We start from the raw sequence: 12,734 nt of genomic DNA, 5'->3' as shown, positions 1-12,734 counted from the left end.
ATGGAAATAAATTTTAATTCTGTTGGAGCAAGCACTTGAAAACAATCCTCTGGTCGCATGGAACATATTTTTAAAACTGAAGTTGTTGGAACTGCAAGGACAGTCAAAAACAAAAAATAAACCAAACTGAAGTTTTTCAAGCAAGGAGCTCCACGATTGAAAACAGCGTACGAAGCAAACAAAAATAATCCTCACGACTGAAAGCTTTTTAGGAGGCAAAGAAAATTTTATGAAGCAAACAATCCCGGTTCGTACCAATTTTTTTGTAAGAAGCAACAATCCCGGTTCGTACCAAGCAAAATGTTTTTTGGAAACCAACGTTCTTGTTTAGTAAAATAGAGTGCATGAAGCAAACAAAAAAATTCCACACGACTGAAAACCTCTTAGGAAGCGAAGAAAATTATAGGAAGCAAATGATCCCGGTTCGTACGAAGCAAATCTTTTTCGGAAGTAATTGTCTTGGTTCAGAAGCATTGATCCTCGCAATTGGAAACAAATAAAATGGCTTAATTAATCATTCCTAGATTTAGGAAGAAGTTGTTAGCAAACAATAGAAAATAAATAAATTGTAGTTAATGCCAAATCCCATCGTTGGTACAGTGTCCAAACGCCATCTCTGGGCCTTTACTTGTCCGTCTGCACGCACCGTAGACGTTGGCTCTTCTGTCCAGCTTATAGATTTTAAATGATCCGCCAAGAATGGACGCCTCGCGATAACGTGTGCAGGCAAGCAGGAACACGCCATTGCATTTTCGACTATGACTAGTGTTACCTTCCAGTTCCGGCACACACCGAAGAGGAAACCCGAAACCAAGTGGCAGCACAGTGCCAGAGCTCCTCTACAGCTCTTTAAGCACTATTAAGCACTACTAGTAAACGTGCACGTGCAACGCGCGTCTCAACTAATATTACAATTATATATGTGAAAACGCACGTCGTTTCGTACCCTCAACCTGAACATATGCTGCTACCGTACATTCATTTTTAATTCTATATATAATTAAGAGCCATTTATATGCCCAAATTTCATATTAGAAATAGTATTGATCAGTTTCAGATCTTACATATACACCTACATTAAGCAAGCATTCAAATGACATTCATTTCCAAAGCAACACCTGAAGAATTCATAACTCTTCAAGATTGAAGGCTCTGCTGTATTTTCAGGGATGTGCATGCAAACTTGTTTAGTCATGAATCCACAATATATGCATTTCTATTGTAAAATAATTCCTTACTGGGAACAGCTGTGTAGCTAACATGCATTTCTGCATCACATTATTATTATCAATAATTACTAACTTCTCTAACTTGCTCTCCATTTCTCGTTACAAACATGACACATATGCAGGAGCAGAGAAGGAAGCCGAGATGGTTACCAAACCGGTGGCGAAGAAGATGACAACGACTCAAGAAACACCTACATTGATAGCCATATGGCCAAGCTTAAGCAGCACCAAGACCATACGCCCCTCAAACATTAATGAAAAACTTGGTCATTATTTTTACTCCGGCCAGCAGGTTAGCCCCACTTACCTTCCCTGCCTCATCGCCAACGTAGACAGTAAACATAGTAGCACACAAAAACCGAGACATTAGCATGCAGGGCAGGTTGCACACTTTGTAAACTGATGACATCATGACAGTGAAAGGTTATTTTACTGCTAACATGAAGTAAATCACCCTATGCCTTTTGAAAATGCTTTTCAATGTACCCAATCATTATGTGTTTTGTCTGCATTACCAAATTATCAGTCCAACTAAAACAACTAACTTAAAATATATATGGGTGGCATATCAAGAATAAGTACTTGCTCGATGAGGTACATAACACGCCAAATTCTACATTTATTATTCAAATAACCAGTGCGAGAATTATCTGACCATAAACACACTATTACATCAGATAATCAACTATGCGGCAATAATCCTATTGATTTACTGCCCACCAAACTCGGAGAAGTAGTTTAGTTGCATTACTTCTTGCCATGGATTGATAGCAGTAAAGGACAACCGATAATCCAAAATAATGAATTTGGAAAAAGAAAAAAAGTTGGGGCATACTGTGCTTATGGGTGACTTTATCAGGTTAAATAATGGTGGGAGAGCACAAAGACGTCCATCTTGTCGGGTGGTTGAATGATTGCAGTAGAGAACTAATGTGGGAGGTGTCCTAGAGCATCATCGACACTGTACAGCAAATATATTAACCCATCAGAAGTTCTTAAATGACCCAAAGAATCAGAGAATGAGGAAATAGAGGGGGGGGGGGGGGGGGGGGGGCTACACACATATGTCAAGTTGATACCTAAAACCAGTCATTTGGATCACAAATAATATTCACTCGGCTTGAACCCTAAAACAAGAACCAAGATGAGGGAAGCTACCGACCTTGAAATAGAATGAAAATTAATGAGTAAAGATAAGAAGAAACTCATGTGCACAGTCCACAGATATAACAAAAGTAATGCAAAAAGGCACTATATAAGGCATATATATATACCAATATTGTATTGCCCGATCACAACAATAGAGCAATCGGTCTTGGTTTGATGTGCTTGGTTAGAACCAGCAGAACAGGACTGGAGCACGGCGCAACATCTAGGGCAGTGGCTGGTTCATCTGCTCAAGCAGAAGGTGCACGTCACATAGTTGACTGATGATATCGAGGCTACAGATATTTAAGGATGTGCTACACATACATCGTACTAAAAGATGTCAACTGAACCAAATAGGGATCAGAAAAGATATTCTTACCCTAACCAACATGCTATTATCATGTCCTATATAAAAAGTTTCAAGTATGTGAATCATTCTCAGCTAAATCAACCCAAGTACCAAATAAAAATAGTGACCCTCACAATCAGTAACCACTGCATGTAGAGAACTTCCGAATATAGCAAAGCAGGCAAACTCACTCGCAATTTGCTAATTATAATGCTACTGAATGTCACGAAACAAGACAAACAACAAAGAAATGATTCCATCAATAGCCTCTTGCCTCTTCTCCTTACTTGTGAATCCTGACTATACATAGCTGAAGGAGAAGAATATTGATACCTTGTTAATCGTATAAAACTGAGGTAATTACTAAAGCCTCTAAAGTAAGGATCAATGGTCAATGCACGTCTTGACTAATATGAAATGCGCATATCCAAAACAAAACATTGGAGTCTGACTTTAAGAAATAAGATATCTGAGAAAAGCAATAACAGTGAAGGCAAAAAACAAAAGAGATAGTTAAAACCCAAATATGTCAAGCTGGAAGTTCTGTCCCTGACCATTATGAAGAGGACACCTTTGTCCCCTATGAAGAAACAAGTCAGACCTGCATATATGTCCAATTTTCATATATCTCAAGAGCAAAACAAACACCATGATAGACTGTACTTCTGAAATCATCATGTTGCAAAGAGAATAGTACAATCTAATAGCAGATGGAAACACATAGAAGAATGATTATTACCTCATGTCTCATGTCCTTGCTGGCGACTTTGCCATTTCAAAAATCTTCCTCCAGCCTTCCATTTGATTGTACTTCTGAAATCATCATGCTGCAAAAAGAAACACCAAGCTCAGCAAGCCAAAAGTTCATTTCTTCTATATATTACCAAACTATATATAAATTTGTAAGTTAGGTCTCAAAAGTTCAGCGAGCCAAAAGTTTATTCCAGTCATGTTATTTGTTGAACATCCTATATCGCTTGGACGCGGAAGTCCAGCAAAGGATTTGCACTGTCCATCCTATAATACTGTCCATATCCACATCAAGTAGTTCATGTCTTGCTATCTTGTAATTTGCATCTATTAATTAAGTAGGATTTGTTTCACTTTTATCTAAAAATTGATGCATCTGTCGTCATGTAATATGAAATTTACAGAGATTAGTTCATGTATTGTTCTTCAGTTCCTTCTCCCATACATTACAATTGCGAATGGAAACGTCTTCTTCTCCAAAATTCACTGAACAGAAAAAATGTTGATTGAAGAAAGGAAGAGTCAGTATATTACCATGGGCGTGTGACGAATCGGCAGACATGGCGGATGCATGAGGAGTGGAGAGAAGCCGCATCCGGCGAAAGCAAGGCGGGGGGTGGTCAGATCGCATCATGGTGCCCTGCCAGCCTCACCGTTAAGCCAGGCAATAACTCGCGCCGGCGACGCTCTTGCGCACCGTAGCCCATGCCTTAGCGCCGCTGCACCAAGCGCTCGTCGCTCGCCTGCGCCAAGCTGACAGGAACCAGGTGCCCCGCCGTCGCCCTCCTTGGGGCTGGCCCTAGATTCGCCCCGGGGCGCCCTCCATCGGCGAAGAGACGGGGAGGAGGTAGGGGAGGGAAGGAACGCCTGCCTGGTAACATGGTAATTGCGATTTGTTTCTTTTTTAGTTGGACGTGGTTGTTGCGATTTGGAAAGGCCTTTTGCGTTGATGAAGCGTAGTATGCCGACGCGCGTGGAATATTCCTTTGCGGGTGGAGCGCGTTCAGTCCTATAAAATTGCTAATTGCACACATAGCTCGAGATTAAATTAATTGTAACCATTAGATTTTATACAGTGGGGCTAATCTGACAATGGTAATTAGGCTGTGTACATTTGGGGGGTGACTTTAAGAAAGAATTAGTTTGATTGTTTAATACTCCCTACGTAAACTAATATAAGAGCGTTTAGAATATTAAAGTAGTGATCTAAACGCTCTTATATTAGTTTACAGATAAAGTAATATATATATATAAATATATAATATACCAATAATTTAATAGTATATATAATAATATATAATATAAGTATAGATAACTTGCGGGTATCGCGCACACACGGTGTGCGCATAGGCCGCGGCCTAGTAGTCTTGTCAGTTCGCGTCGTTTGCTCACCGATCAGCTCGCTGCACGCTGCTTTTCTTTCCCCTTTTTCTGCTGCTACTGGTCCGTTGTTTTAGAAGAAACAAAGTCTGTGATTTTTTTTTAAAAAAAATGGTAAAAAAACAAACTATTATGGATTTCGAAAAATATCAGCGAATTGTTAAAAATATTCAAATTTTCATTTTTTTACGAATTGAACAAATAACAAATTCAAAATATGTTCCTGAATTTCAAAATGTATAAAATATTAAAACATTAATAAATATACATCAGGTCAAAATACAGTTGTGAATTTGAAAAAAATATTCATGGATATGAAATTTTTTCGCAAATATTGAAAAAGAAAATGGCAAAGAAAAGAAACAGACAATAACCCAGTAGAAAAACGTACGAAAACGACAAAAAAAATCACAGACTTTGTTTTTTTTTGAGAAATACTTTGTTTTTTTCTTCTTATTTTTTGAGAAATACTTTTTTTTCATATCCATTTGCAAGAGCGGTGCAAGAGAACACGTGATATGAGCCGGCCCACTCTCGAAACCATGGCAAGGCTTGAGCACAGCACAGGTGCCCATATATCTCGCCTTCACTGACTCGAGCTTCCGCCGCTGAAGGGACGAGCAATATGGGCCAGCTCACGCGCGCGGGAGGCCACAGCCTCTTTTTCTCTTTTTCTTTACTTTTTATCTTTTCGTTTTATCCTTGATTGTGTACTTTTATTGATACTCTAAAATATCCTAAATAGATATATTACGCAAAACACTCAATAAAAAATATTTGAGAAAAATGTTCAACAAGTATTTAAAAAATACTTAACAAGTATTTCAAAAAAAATAATTAAGAATTCAGAAAATATTGATTTTGTATCAAAATATTTTTGATCATGTAATAAAAAATATTGAACAAGTATTTGAAAAATGTTAATCAACCACTAGGAAAATGCCGAACGGCTATAGAAAATTGTTGATCATGTATTACAGAAATGATGAAATTTTTTTATCAACTATTTTTAAAATGATAATCAAGCATTTGAAAAAATATGCAAAAATTGTTTGAAAATTTTAATCAAGCATTTGAAAAATGTTAAACATATTTATAGATAAAATGTTGACCACGTTTTAAAAGTATATAAAAAATAATAATTTTTTATGATGATGTATATGAAAATGTTAATTAATCATTTAAAAAAATTGTACAAGTATATGAAAAATGTTAAAAGAGTGTACAAAAAATGTTGACCATGTATTAAAAGATGATTGAAAATTTTGATCATGTTTATAAAAAAGTTAATCAAGCATTTGTAAAAATGTTGAATAAATATTTGAAAATGTGAATCTTGATTCAAAAAATGTTAATCAAGCATTTGAAAATGTTTAAAAGATATGTATATGAAAAATATTGACCGGGTATTCAGAAATTGTTATTCTTGAATTTCAAAAATATCAATCAAGAATTTGGAAAATTTTAAAAATGTTGACCATGTATTCAAGAGTGTTGAACGTGTATTAGAAAAAAGTTTTGACCTATACGAAAAATGTAGAGTAAAAACCGAAAGAGAAAAAGAAAAAAACAATGAAGATCAAAAAAGGAACAATAGAAGAATACGAAAAATAAAAGCCAATAAACAAATCCAAAAAGAATTCAAAACTGTGGAAACCAATAAAAACAAAGGAAAACAAAATAAATTGAAAACTACTAAAGAAAACAAAAAACGAAAGAAAAAAAGAAAAATGAGAATAAAAAAGAATAAAATAATGAATGAAAGAAACAAAGAGAGAGAGAGAGAGAGAGAGAAAGGAAAAAAATAAAAAACAAAGAATAACATGGGAAAATAGAAAACCGATGAAGAAATAAGAAAACCAAAAGAAAAAGAAATACAGAGAAAACAAAAAAGGATCTTTTCTTGTAGTTATTCGCGCACTACTAGTTGATCACGCGGCACTTTTCAAAACCCGGAAAACTAGTGAAAACCCGACTCTTCTAGTTCAACTAGGTCGCACCGTACTAGTTGATCACGAGCCTGACGTGGAGTAGGTGGCTAGTAGCGCTATCTCCACCTTATTTCTTCTTTTAGGTTTGCGTCAATGGGTCGGCCTGTTCTGTAGCGCTCGACGCGAGAGATCCATTTGTCTCGCTTAATACGAGACATAGCGCTTGCGTATGAGCACTGCTTACCTTATGAACTTTGTTTGAAACTATTAGTGCGAAATAGGATTTACCACAGTGCAAAAGGGAAGAGACCAGCTAGGATAGGCCTACAGGTCAGAGCAGCCTATTCAATCTACGACCAAGGCCTAGGAGGTTGTGTACCCCCATGCACGTTCGGCGGGTGCCGCATGCTGACCCAAGAAGCTTCATGGAGCGGGTGTCAACTATGAAATAAAGTTATGCTAAAAACTGTAAAATGAAAGAAAAAACATGTGCAAATTTGTGAAGATTAAGCAAAACCTCCTTTTCTGCGAAAAGGCCTAAGGCCATATTAAGTATCAAACGGCCCTACAAAAACACCTTTACAAAAAAATAGGAAACCCTCAAAATCTTGGGGGCACCCAAGTCTTCTTCCTCCTGCATTCACCAATGGTGTGTCGTGAGCCTACATTAATGCCGCCTCTGGCCTCTGCCTAGCCAGAGCAAACTTTTTTGAACCCAAGAGTTTGTAGATGCAAGGGGTGGGAGGTCATCGATGCAAACCAGGAGACGCCAGCGCCCGTGACCTGAGAAGCAAAACGCCGCCCCGGAGAAAAAACCTTCAAGAAGGGTCCGTAGAAACTCTAAATACCACAAAATCCGATCAAATCCAAACGGATCCACCCGAAACCTAACCCAAGTGGATCCCAGAAGACACGTCGGCGACACAACTCGACACCCTCCCCTCCCCCTCCCCCGCTAGTGAAAAGCGCACCAATGGAACGGGGATATATGGGGAGAATATTATTCCCTGGGGCAATGTCGCTGCTTCGTCTTGCCTAGAAAACCAAATACAAAGACTTCCTAAGAAAACCTGGAAAAAATTCACCCATGGCAGGACATGCCCGGGTCTTGTATCAAGCTCGCTGTCATACGGAACTGTTCACCGATGCCCTATTCTCTGATGATCCAACCGGGCTGGACAACTGATGATCTTCCCAATAGATCGTTTTGGCTTCTCCAATGCTGGCGTCGCGCACCGCCTAACGAAGACCTCTGCTCGACCACACATCTCCTTCATTGTCCCACAACAACCCTCCACCGCCATCACAACAAGCCCCCCAATCGAGACTCCCAACCTTCGCCGCCTCCACGTGGGATTTACACGGTGACACGCCTTGGTGGCAGCAAGATGGGTAGATGACAAGTAGTTGGTAGGGTTACTAGGTTGCCCGCCTCGTCGCCTCATGTTCAGTTTCAACAAAATCTCTAATACTGATGTAAAAAAGGTACATTCTGAGTACAACATAAAATTATTTACCATAATCTAACGAGAAAATCAATTGTGAAAATCTACCACCAAGTAGCCAATACATATTGTCGCAAATAAAATTGCATAATTTTCAAATTCTATCTCACGGTTCAATTTTCAGCAAACATAAATAACATAACAAGGCTAGCTAGCTTCTTCCTCCAGATTTGTGGCTATACCACAAGGGTGTAATTTATAGGAAAGCACACTCCTTCTCCGAGCACCATGTTTTTTTCACAGATGGCTCTACCCTAGCCCCAACCCGTCCTCCTCCCGTATCCCCGCATACGCCGCCACCGGAATAGCCAACTGGGAGAAGCCCGCATGGCTTACAAAGAAGGGGACAACGGGATTGTCGGCTCTCTCCTCCTATGCATCCAGTGGCTTTAGAGGTGACCTGAGTCATTCATGTCTTGAGGTCACGTATGTGCTACTATCCCACGTTACTAGAAAACTGCTTATAGGTGGATCCTTATCAGTGATGGGAATGCATTTGCGCCTACCATTGGTAATCTAGCCACTTACCAGTGGCAGACGCAAAGTCGTGAATGCCAATGGTAAAATCAGCCCAGATTAGATGTGGGCCAACATTACCCATGGTGGGCATAAACACACGCCTTTAATCTTCTGTCCGCCACAAATAATTTTGGGCCCCGGGATTATTCTAGCCTAAAATACCAGTGGCGGGCACGTATTTCTGTCTGCCATTGGCAACTCAAGTACCAGTGCCGGGCATTGTTTGTGCCCAGCACCAGTAATTTCGCACACTCACCCATGCATAGGAAGTACCAGTGATGGGAATTTTGTGGTGAAAATATGCCCTAAAGGTAATAATATAGTATAATTTATTTCTTAAATATGAGATTTAATACTAGCTCATGTGTTGCATGATGGTATTATTTTTTAGACCATAGGGCATTGTTAAGTAACAAGGATGCCGACAACAATAAAAACACATTATTGGCAGAACAATTGTGTTGGACAGACCCAACTAATGATATACACGAGATTCCATCTTCATGTTGTTATCGGTTTTATCATGTGAAGAGTTAACATATACTCACATCCTTAGAGAATGAGAGTGTCGTGTTCCTTCATACTGGACGGTTACTTTGAGGTTGCTAAACTTTACTCGTGAATGGGTGATCATAATGGTAACTGTCGGGTACATCAAAAAAGTATGCCAAGGGACTCAATAGTTCAAGACTGAGATTTGCTCCTACGACGATGAGGAGATACTCCTCGTGCCCTCTCAATATTACGGTATCCATCATGTCTGGCCAGACACAGCGTGATATGATCTCAGAGATACTGGAATAAGGAAATGAGAAAACAGAACAAAGTGGTAGTGGAGATAACTCGGTATTGTGATCAAGTAATTGCTTCACAGGCATAGTGATAAAAATCTCGCATCGGGTTTTCTTAAGTATCGCGAAGCAAAAGGAATTGTCTACGCAAATAAAAGGTTCACCTGATAAATATCTTTATGTGTATGTGGGAATCAACATGGGTATCTAGACCCCTTATTGGCCCAAAGTTGTTCTGGGACATGTCCATATATTACCAAACATGCATGGCCACACATGTACTAGGAGTAAATGAGAAAGGAACGAGAAATGTTCCGTATTCAAGGTAAGTGTTTCGGGAAAGTGACGGAAGCATTCCAGAAAAATCAAGACATGGACGTACCTAGAAGGTCCGAGAAGGTTCCAAGTGGCCCGAGTGGGCTGCCCCTTGGCTGTCCCAATGGGTGGCAGCCCTTGGGCCAAATGGTCCAAGTTGGTGAGCCCCACCTCTCCATGGGAAAGAAAGAATGGGACGCTAGGATTGGGAGGGGATCCTCTAGGAGAATCTCCCTACTTGGTATACTAGCCCTAGGAGGGCAGCCCCCTATCCAAGGCTGTGATACCACTTGACCACCTATAAATAGAGGGGAGATGTTGCCCTCCAAACACACCAATTTTTGGTTGCACTCTCCTTCTCTCGGTGTGATATTTCTTCTCCACGCTACTAGACTGCACTTTGTACTAGATGGTGAAGAGCTGTTAAATCGCTGACACGTAACACGTGGATATCATAGAGGGATCATACGTTCGATCCTAGACATGAGGAAGTCTCGCGGCTAGGAGGTTTAACCTAGTTGTAGGAATTTGTGCGTCTTCAGCAACATCAAATTTTCTGATGCGTTTGTGTTGGTAAAGATTGATTTAACTATATGCATCTTCATAGTGTTCCTGAGCATGCATGTTAGTGCGGTAAATTTTTATATTTTGTACTATGTTCCACAACAGTGGCCTCATGAGCTTTCTATGAGTAGATGCATGTACGATCAAGAGCACATAGTGATGTGCAAGCATCAAACATATTTTGTGTGCTAGTATTAGATTGCATTTTACTCAATGCTCCTTTTGCTTCCCTCGAATTTGCAATTTTTTTTGATATTGACGGCTTAATGAAAAAAAAATTACAAGGTCTTCCTTTCCACGGTCCTTTTATGCTTATGAGTATGCTGGTTGTGTGACCAAAGTCATGCTTCGGACTCCTTGGGTTTCACTTTAGTTAACATTGATACAAAATGCAATGAAAAGGGTTTGTAGATTTGATCTACACGGGGGTCAGGATTATGATTAAGTTTTAGGCTAGCCGGAGAAGGTCTGCGAACATTCCCACTTTGGAGTTTGCCAACAATGTCGTGAGTCAGACATAGAACCATACTTCTTGTCGGAGTAATTTCGGAGTAATTGGACACGGATATCCCGAAGAGGGCGAGATAAAAATTCAAGACATCGGGGCTAGCAAAGCCCCTCAGTCCAACTACCTGGCCGGCGGCTGACTGCTGGCTGCTGACTGCGTCACCAGGCCGACTGCTGGCTGCCGACTGCTCCACCAGGCCGACTGCTGGCTGCTGACTACTCCACCAGGCCGACTGCTGGCTGTCGACTGCTCCACCAGGCCGACTGCTGGCTGCCGACTACTCCACCAGGCCGACTGCTGGCTGCCGACTCCTCCGCCAGGCCGACTGCCCGAAGTCAACTGCAGCCTGACGAGACACCAACGGGACGACCATACCGTGACGTCATCTATAGTGTACCGTGTCCCCTGGGTACTGATTTATAAAATACCGTAGGGGACAAGCTTGACATGCACCATGCCCCATGCCCCATGCATGGCTTGGCTTGTAAGCTACCCAAGGTAGCTTACAACCAACGCCATGTCCCATACCCACTACACACTATATATAGCTAGCTCCATCCATCCATGAGAGGATGGACTCACACACTCACGCACACACACAAGCTAGCTAGCTAGCAAGAGAGCTAGCTAGCAATCCATCCATCCACTCCGGGCAAACATGCCCAAGCACACCCATTCGGCCAAGAGCAACGGCCACCATGCCACATGCATATACGAGGCCAGATGCCTATGGCACTGACCTCAGATACAGCTCCAGGAGCACTCTGTACCAGATATACCACATATACTCAGACATGCAGGAATAGGGGTGTTATCTCTTCGGAGAGCCCCGAACCTGGGTAAACTAGCGCGTGATACTCGCATACCCGTCCCTAGATATTCCGGCAGCAGTCTTGCCCTCACACGAAGCCACCTTGTGGCATATGTCGTTTTGCACCCCCCGTGAGAATACCACGACATTTGGCGCCCACCGTGGGGCGGTACTATACTACCGCGTTGCTGCTGGTTTCGTAGTCCGGGCGGGACCATCTTCATCATCTCCGCCGCGGCGTCGCGCCGTCTCTCCGGTAGCGCTCGGGGGCTCGACTTCGACCCGCCCCCGGAGCGGCCGCATGGGACGGTGCGTCCTCGTCGTCGGCCTTGCCGCCTTCGTCACCACCGTTGCGACGCCGGCCGTCCGTCCGTGCGTGCGCCGCACGCGGGGCCTCGCCTCGGTCGGCCGTTTCACGTCCGCTCCCCTCCGCGCTGCGCCTAGTTTCCGGCTGGAACGCGCGTTCGCTCCTCCATATACGTCTATGCAAGCTAGCTAGATGCATGGTCAAACCATAGCCATACACAAGCCAGATAATGCTTGTACACTATCCATACAATGCCCATACTACACCTGTTCGTTGGCCAGATGCTAGATATGCAATACCCACATAATGGCTATACTCTTCTTAGATGCGTCCCAGACGTAGCCTGTACACTGCCTAGATAATGGTCGGATATTGACCATACATTGGCCATACTATGCTCGCGCACGCTGTGTTCTTCGCTTCTCTCAATCTCCCCGCTCATGGGCGCTCATCTTCTGCTCATCTTCATTCGCACTGACCACCAAAGCGAATCAAGCGAGCTGCTCCGCCAGGCTTCAGCCCTCTCCGGCTCCGTCCACACTCGGTGGACGCTGCCGGCCTCCTTGGGCTCCCTGCAGCTCTCCTCCACTCCGCCCGCTGACGGCCATCTGCGAGCTCGCTCACGG

At 42.0% G+C, this 12,734-nt stretch overlaps 1 long non-coding RNA gene across 1 annotated transcript; it reads right to left on the bottom strand.

The window, feature by feature from the left end:
- Positions 1 to 3,153: 3,153 nt before the first annotated feature.
- Positions 3,154 to 4,358, bottom strand: LOC147981702 (uncharacterized). Its single transcript, XR_015599942.1, has 3 exons — positions 4,012 to 4,358; positions 3,467 to 3,554; positions 3,154 to 3,328 (listed from the first exon to the last, which is right to left on the bottom strand). It is a non-coding gene; the product is annotated as an uncharacterized LOC147981702 (long non-coding RNA).
- Between the last annotated feature and the right edge of the window lie 8,376 nt (positions 4,359 to 12,734).

The sequence above is a fragment of the Triticum urartu genome, chromosome 3A (genome assembly GCF_056163025.1).
Source record: "Triticum urartu cultivar PI428250 chromosome 3A, HENAU_Tu73, whole genome shotgun sequence".
NCBI lineage: Eukaryota > Viridiplantae > Streptophyta > Magnoliopsida > Poales > Poaceae > Triticum > Triticum urartu.
This window is presented reverse-complemented; position numbering and strand designations above follow the sequence as displayed.